This window comes from Pinus tabuliformis, chromosome Q, assembly GCF_031772625.1.
Source record: "Pinus tabuliformis cultivar Carrire ecotype Pingquan chromosome Q, CPIR1, whole genome shotgun sequence".
Lineage (NCBI taxonomy): Eukaryota > Viridiplantae > Streptophyta > Pinopsida > Pinales > Pinaceae > Pinus > Pinus tabuliformis.
In genome coordinates, this window is record NC_142296.1 from 626785568 (window position 1) to 626792685 (window position 7118).

At 39.8% G+C, this 7118-nt stretch overlaps 1 pseudogene; it reads right to left on the reverse strand.

Annotated features, from left to right (window-relative positions):
• Positions 1–273: 273 nt before the first annotated feature.
• Positions 274–1068, reverse strand: LOC149221010 (large ribosomal subunit protein uL2 pseudogene; annotated as a pseudogene).
• Positions 1069–7118: the final 6050 nt, after the last annotated feature.

The window sequence follows — 7118 nt, forward strand, 5'->3', positions numbered from 1 at the left end:
CTTAGCTGAGGATGACTGTCCTACAACTCCCCCTCTCAGACGAATGTTAAAAGTAATGGATGCATTTATTTTAATACTGTAAAAAGACAGGGGGAGATGATCCTCGAGTTGTTTACCTTCTTGGAGAAGTCGTTGAGCTGCAAAGGGAATACCCAACTTGAGATCCAGAACTTGCTTGAGGTCCTGCACAAGATCCGAAGGGTTCACCCACTATAGCAGAGTTTTGCCAGTGATGAGCTTGATCTGGATCTGGAATGCGGCGTGATCCAGTTTCTACTTTCCTCTGCATATCTGAGACGAGAGGAATCTGGTGAATGCACAGCTTGCTGAGAGCCCAATATGTGCCTGTTTCCTTTTTTTCTTCACAGCGCCATCTTCTGCAGGGCCTAGCAGAGGCCAGTCGGCTACTGAACATTGCAACTCATGAAGGTTTCTCAAAGCCTCTCCATAGAATCCATTATGTGCGTGGCTTGAGATCAGGGCCCTCCATGAGACCAAATCTCTGTAAGTCCTTTCGTCAAAAATTTGCCGCGTGTCCTCCCTGCTTTGGCATTTTGCATATTTTTTGAAGCCGAGATTTCCCAGACAATTTTTTGTCTCCAATCTGCACATCCTAGAATACCGCCTGCTGCTAGTGCCATTATCAAGGTTGTGACTGACGACGATAGCGTAGTCTCCCGAAGCTCGGGCAAACGAACCATGGTCTCCGACATGTTGCTCCACATTGCAGACGATGGCTCCCTGTGGAATAGATTTGAGAGGTAGCACGTTGCCCACGGTGAGATTGGCCTTCTTACCGCAATAAATGAACTGGCCCATATACATACCCTCGGCTGCGATGTAAAGTTCCTTCTAGTGCCTATAGCAGAAGGGATGCCTGAAAGTCACCCTCAAAAGCAGAGCATCTTGCCCTGGGTCACGAATAACATCGGAGACCATGCCCTTGATGTAGCCATTGCGCTCCCCATAGTCGAGGCTGCGAAAGCGTGCAGGTCCCTTCCTGTGATGCGTGTGGGATCTGAACACCGAACCCGCTCCCTTCCTCTGTGCTCTGATCACTCTCCCCATTTTCTAGCCTATTTTAATTATCACCTAGATTTGTCATTAAAAGACCAATAACACTCTAATTGTTTAGGTTTTCTATTGTTATTATTTAATATATTGTTGTTAGTGTCTCATATGATCAAACTTTTATTATTGATTTCTTTAGTAATTATTTAATTAGGTTTTATGTTGCTATTAGTTAATATATTGTAAAAAGGGTAAGAGCAGGTAAAAAGGGTAAAGAGAAGAACTCAAAAGCCCAACTTTTCATTTGATCTAGAATTCAGTGTCCCAATCTGTACTTTTTTCGTAGGAAGCTATTGATGCAAAGAGAACCTCATAGGCAAAACAATAAGAACCAGCCATGTAAATTCAGTAGGTCAGAAAACATCGAAGATAATCGTGTAACACCAACAAATAAAAGGAAAACCACATACAACTCTTGGGTGCCAATAAATCAGAAAACTATTAGAGCCAGCTATTCGATATAGATAAATTAGAAACCCACTTTAAAAAATGATGCAGTATCTCGTGGCGTATTATTTATTCTAGAGGAATGGTAGTCTTACCATTCTTGTCATCTTAAGACACTAAGATGGCCCTGGTAGCATGGGATACTGGTCGGGTTTTATGGTTAGAGTTCATGAAGTCGTTCTTATAGTTCAAGAGCTAGCCTTTCAACAAAAAAAAGTATGAAGGTGTGTTCAAATTGCGAGAAGCTCCCAAACATTCCTAGAGTGGGACCTATTGACTGAATTGGTATTCCTAGATGTGTTGCCGAGTTAATGCCACAGGGCCTTGAAAAGTAGAATTAGTAACGTATTAATATGTTTATAATGATGTGGATTCCATGACTAATAAAGGTACTGCCGATAGTTCTTTCTGTCCATTTCTTCCCAGTCTTGCAAATAAAATTTGAAAAATATATATCATAAAGATAAAATTAAACAATAATAATAATTTGGAGTAGTCTACCTAGGTGGAGGAATTGCCCGGTTTCCGTGGCCACCCAGAAAAATGTCCGGCTCTAGCCACTGGTAATCCCTCTGCCCTCCACCACCCTCCCCTAGCTCTGCCACCCTCCATCCACCGCTCCGCATTAATTTCCTGACAGAATTTCCACTGCGGAGAGTTATTGCAATTTTCAATTCGAAATGGAGGAATTTGGAAACTGTGAGCTTCTCCCCCAACCAACTCAAGGAGGCCCCTGCAGCACACTCACCTTCCTCCTCGACTCGACACCTTCATCTCAACAAAAGACTCCGGCCCAGGCAATTCCTCCGCTCTGCAGCTCACCACCCAGGGGACATGACCTTCAGGTTCAGGTTCATTCATCTGTATTGCAGTTTTAATTGAGATTATAGACACGCCTTAACTACATTTTGATTGACCTCACCTTCATGCATTTTGAATGAAGTTGTTGGCTAGAAACCCAATCTAAAATCTGTGCCATCATTATTTCGACGAAATGGGGAGGATCTGTCCCATCATTGTTTCGACCATCACTCAAAAAAATAATTGTTGGATTCTTCTTATGCATAATAGGATCATTGGATCCCCAATAAAATACCTCTGCCAATTTCAAACCAGAAGAATAACTGGTTCCACGTTTTGTAACATATTGAACAAGTCTGTCCACTATATCTTCCTTCATCTCCTGCATTTCTAGAGCAAGAATTGTTGTCTTGTCAAACAGAACCACAGACAGAGAATCATCATGAGTAGTTCTTCGCCAAGTAGCAATGAATCGAACAATAGCCTCATACACACAACCCAGCCTACAATTGTGTCGACGCGTAAATTTGGCCATGTTTGGTTTTATGTCACGACTGGACATTGAACGAGACTTGTCAATAACAAAAACCACATGATGCGGTATGTTCTTTGAATGGTTACAGACAAAAACATGACCATCCGCAGTTATGTGGCCAGCAGAGGATTCCAACGAGGCAGTTCTTTTCACTGGAGCATGCCATAATTTCTCTGTGCAGTAAGACCTGGAGGAACTGCCAGCAATTTCATTATGCTCCTCAGACCTGCAAAGATGATTACATAGAGCAAACTCTGTTTGTTCGTCATCGGTACAAGGATCTTCAAACCGCATTTGCTTCCAGTAAGTCTCATGGGTAAGTTCGTCTTTTGGCACATCTTCATCAGGGCCATATTTTCTTGTTTCATGCCAAGAGCCATCATAGATATGACTTGTGCAATTATCATGCATAGGACAGTGAATCAAATGAATGTGGCCCCGACCTTGAGCTTTACAATGCATGTTACACATCTCTGCCACACCAGATTCCCCCCAAGTATATTTCCTACCCTGAATATCAAATTCTTCATGTTCTGAAGCAAAAAAGACATTCCTCATGTTCCCATGCACCGTATGATGTAAACCAGAATGATTGATGGGTCTTTGACAAAAATATCCACAAGCTTGACATCTCACCTTACAATAATGCACTGCATCTGGATTTAGTGTGTGGAGATGCTCACCATCATGGTATATTTGAAAAGGTGGAATGGCAATGCAACAATCCTTCCACAAACCATTTTGTTCAGACACATGTTCATAATCAAAGGAACCTCTTTTGCCCTGAAATGAGCATGTCTATCACACAAGTTTAGTGAAAATATCACACATTCCATCTGCTTCACATTTCTTACGACAAGCATGCTCGTTACCACAGAGATGTTCTTCACTTGTCAATTCATGGAAGTGATCTTTGTGACCACAGTTTCTAAGACACCCCTCCATGATGCAATTTTTAGGACAATATCTCTCATGACAAGCATGTTTTTGATGATCCCCGCGCTCGATTTCTATCGCACAAGGATTTTTGCAGCTTGGAAGAGAACAATTCATCTTAGGCATGTGTTGAGGTGAATTACAGTTATGAAAACCTTCATGGCCAACCTTCAAGCAACAAAATTTGCTACAATTAGATGATTTATCAAATAAGGAATAGAGCTTCATACATGTATGATTTTTCTTTTTGCAATCATGACTCCCATCATGACCTGCCAAATTTCGGCATTCCTCCACTTCATTTCCTTAGTGTGATTCAAGAGAGCAATATGTGAACTTTTCATCGCAACAATGGTTACCCACACAAGAGTGATCAGAGGAATGGCCCTTCTCTAGAACACACCGCCAAAAACATACAAAACATTTACAAGCACATACAGAGAGTCCCTATTTCAGCTATGCAAGTGATAAAATTGCCTTCAGTTGCAACTTTTGTACATTAGCATTCCCAGAAAATTCTGTAGTGTTGCAGTGAAGCCACTTTTCAACACGATCGCACCGTCTATCAAACAATGCCACTAAGAGATTGAGAAATTTAGAGTGCCAAAATTCACCATTTTTTCCTCTCTTTTCCAAGACACATTCTAGTTTCGATCTGTGATGATACAAAATTTTGCCATTTGACGTAGATTCATCCAGAGCTGCAAGCTCCAAGCCAGTGTCCTGCAAATCTATAAGGAGATCCCCAATTACTATTGGAGTGTCACTTACCTCTTCCTCTGAGTCAAAATTCATAAGCATTTTGTTAGCACCTAGCACAGAGAGGCATCCTGCCTTAACAATAGAAATCAAGTTCCTGCGAAGGATATCCACCTTCATAGCAACCCTTTTCAAATCTACAGGTGTCCAATCCTTTGCTGCTATCTGGGAAATAACAAGCTTCAAATCCCTTAAGAAGGCACGGCCACTCTCATAACTATGTCCCAACTCTTCTTCTATAGTCAAAGCAATATCAGATAGGCTTTCTTGATGATATTCTTGTCGAGTGAAAGGAGGCATTGCAACAAGTTCAACCATTCCTCCATACATCTTCGTCAGAAAGTTTTCACGAGATCGTTTACAAATTTGTAGAAGTTTTACCTGAAATTCATCTTTTAAATCCTCCACATCAGAGACATCAACATCCTTGATCGCTATGTAGAATAATCCCTGGAACAACTTTTCATCATTCTTCACCAAGTTGACCCCACTTTGGAAACGCTGAAAGATAGCTTTTGTCTCTTTGTCAAGATGAAAATCCTGATTAACAAAACATGTCTCACAAGTGTTAATAAATCTTTGAGCAGCTACATTAATATAAGACTTAAGGTGAGCAGATTGAAATATGAGGAAATCAAAACAACAAAACCAAACTAATAAACAGTTAAAGCGCACCTTTTCGTTGAATATTGTCAAATTACTGAACGCGACATTTAGGATTGATAGTAACATATCTTCTTGCTTTTTTCTCTCAAATCTCCCTAATCCCTTAAAGTCCATCAATACATAAAGGCACTTTAGTTCCATCCGAACTGTGATCCAGACTCCATCAGTGCATCTCCCTCCAGCTACGTCAAGGAGGGAACCAGATAGATGGTTTAGTAAGTATGACTTACCACTACTTTGTTTGCCCATCAATGAGATTACCTTGATTTTACCATCCCACTGACTCAAGACAGCATCATACAAACCAAAGTTCAATAAAGTTGCTAGGGATATGCTATCTGCATATGTGAGGTGTGGAGGTATTTGGAGCCCATGAGGTGACTGTATCATGAGGACACCATTACTCTCCCCTAGTTCAATCAAGAAATAATCAATGCTCCAAGTGTTGATTGGCAGATACTCCTCCCTCAACTTAATTCCCAGGTTTTCGAGTTAATTAAAAGTTTCTTTAGAATTCATAACTTTCACTTGCTCTCAAACAGTTCAGACCTAATACCATAAGTCTTCAATCTTTCTACTTTGTCTATTGTCCTGGTTTTCTTTATGCATTACTAATTGAAAAGGAAGACATTAAAATTGAAAAGGAAGGCACCTGGCCTCATTCCTTTTGACATGTCATTAGAATGGGGCAGACCACAGAAAGAATGGAGCTCGATGGATGGCTCAATATTGTCAACCACACCAGTGAACCAAGGCCCTGCTAGAGTTTCTTTGACTTAGATGCCAAAATATAGTCTGCCAAAGTCACCTAGGAACTGCATCAGGCCTCATCTTATAAGAAGTCAATGCATATAATCCACTTCGAGGGTAGAAACTCCTTTTACAATAAATACAATACAAGACAAGATATGATGGCCCTGAGACTAGGTACCCTTGGTATATATATTGGAGACAAAGGGTAGAGTAATAGCACTCCACCAATCTAGGGTAGACTCTGCAACTATCTTTGGGTGATAAATGATAAATGTTTATGAAAGACATGAGGATCTTTGTATATGTCAGAATTATTGAGGTTCAAGAATTTTTCTTTTATGTAATAGTTGAACATAGCTCATTTATGTTCTCACCTGTACTACTTACAATTCTATATTATGCAACCTATACAATCATCTACTATACTATTCAGAAATGAAATTTCTATTACATTAAAGGATGAGATCTCTTACCTACTTCCCGGGCATGATCTGGGAAGTCAAGTTCATGTTACAAATTGCAGCGCCAATTTATATGAAATCATGAGGCTTTTGCATGTTATGTTTGGTAATATATTGCCCCTAAACAAAATTTGGCAAGAGCTCTCATTAAATTGCTATCACTATATGCATAAACTTGCTTCAAGGACAATCATAGAAGAAAATATGATAAGAGATTTCATTAAATTGCTAATAACATATACATAAACTTGCTTCAAGGACAATGAGAGAAGGAACTCCTAGAATTCTGTAGCAATAATGTCACAACATTGAGCCAGACAATAGATCTGGGCATCTGCAAACTGTCCATTAACCTCCATCCAGGAATCCAGATTCCCTAAATGATTTCAAACAAAATGAATATCAATTTGACTAAAACATTCTAAAAAAATATTGCTTTGAATGTATTACTTAATACATCACTATTATGTTGCTCTGTGTACAACATCTAGGGGTCAAGCCTAAGAAGCCCAGTTGGGGACCCTTACTGGTTTCTTCATAAAATTGAAAAAAATAAATTATCCAACATATTGAAACTTTCCTAATAAACAAAAAAAATTATATTAGCCTAAGGCAGCCTTAAGGATCTCAATCAACAAAAGGTCATATGAACCAAATAATATTCAAGGAGCCCAGAAATAAAGGAGTTT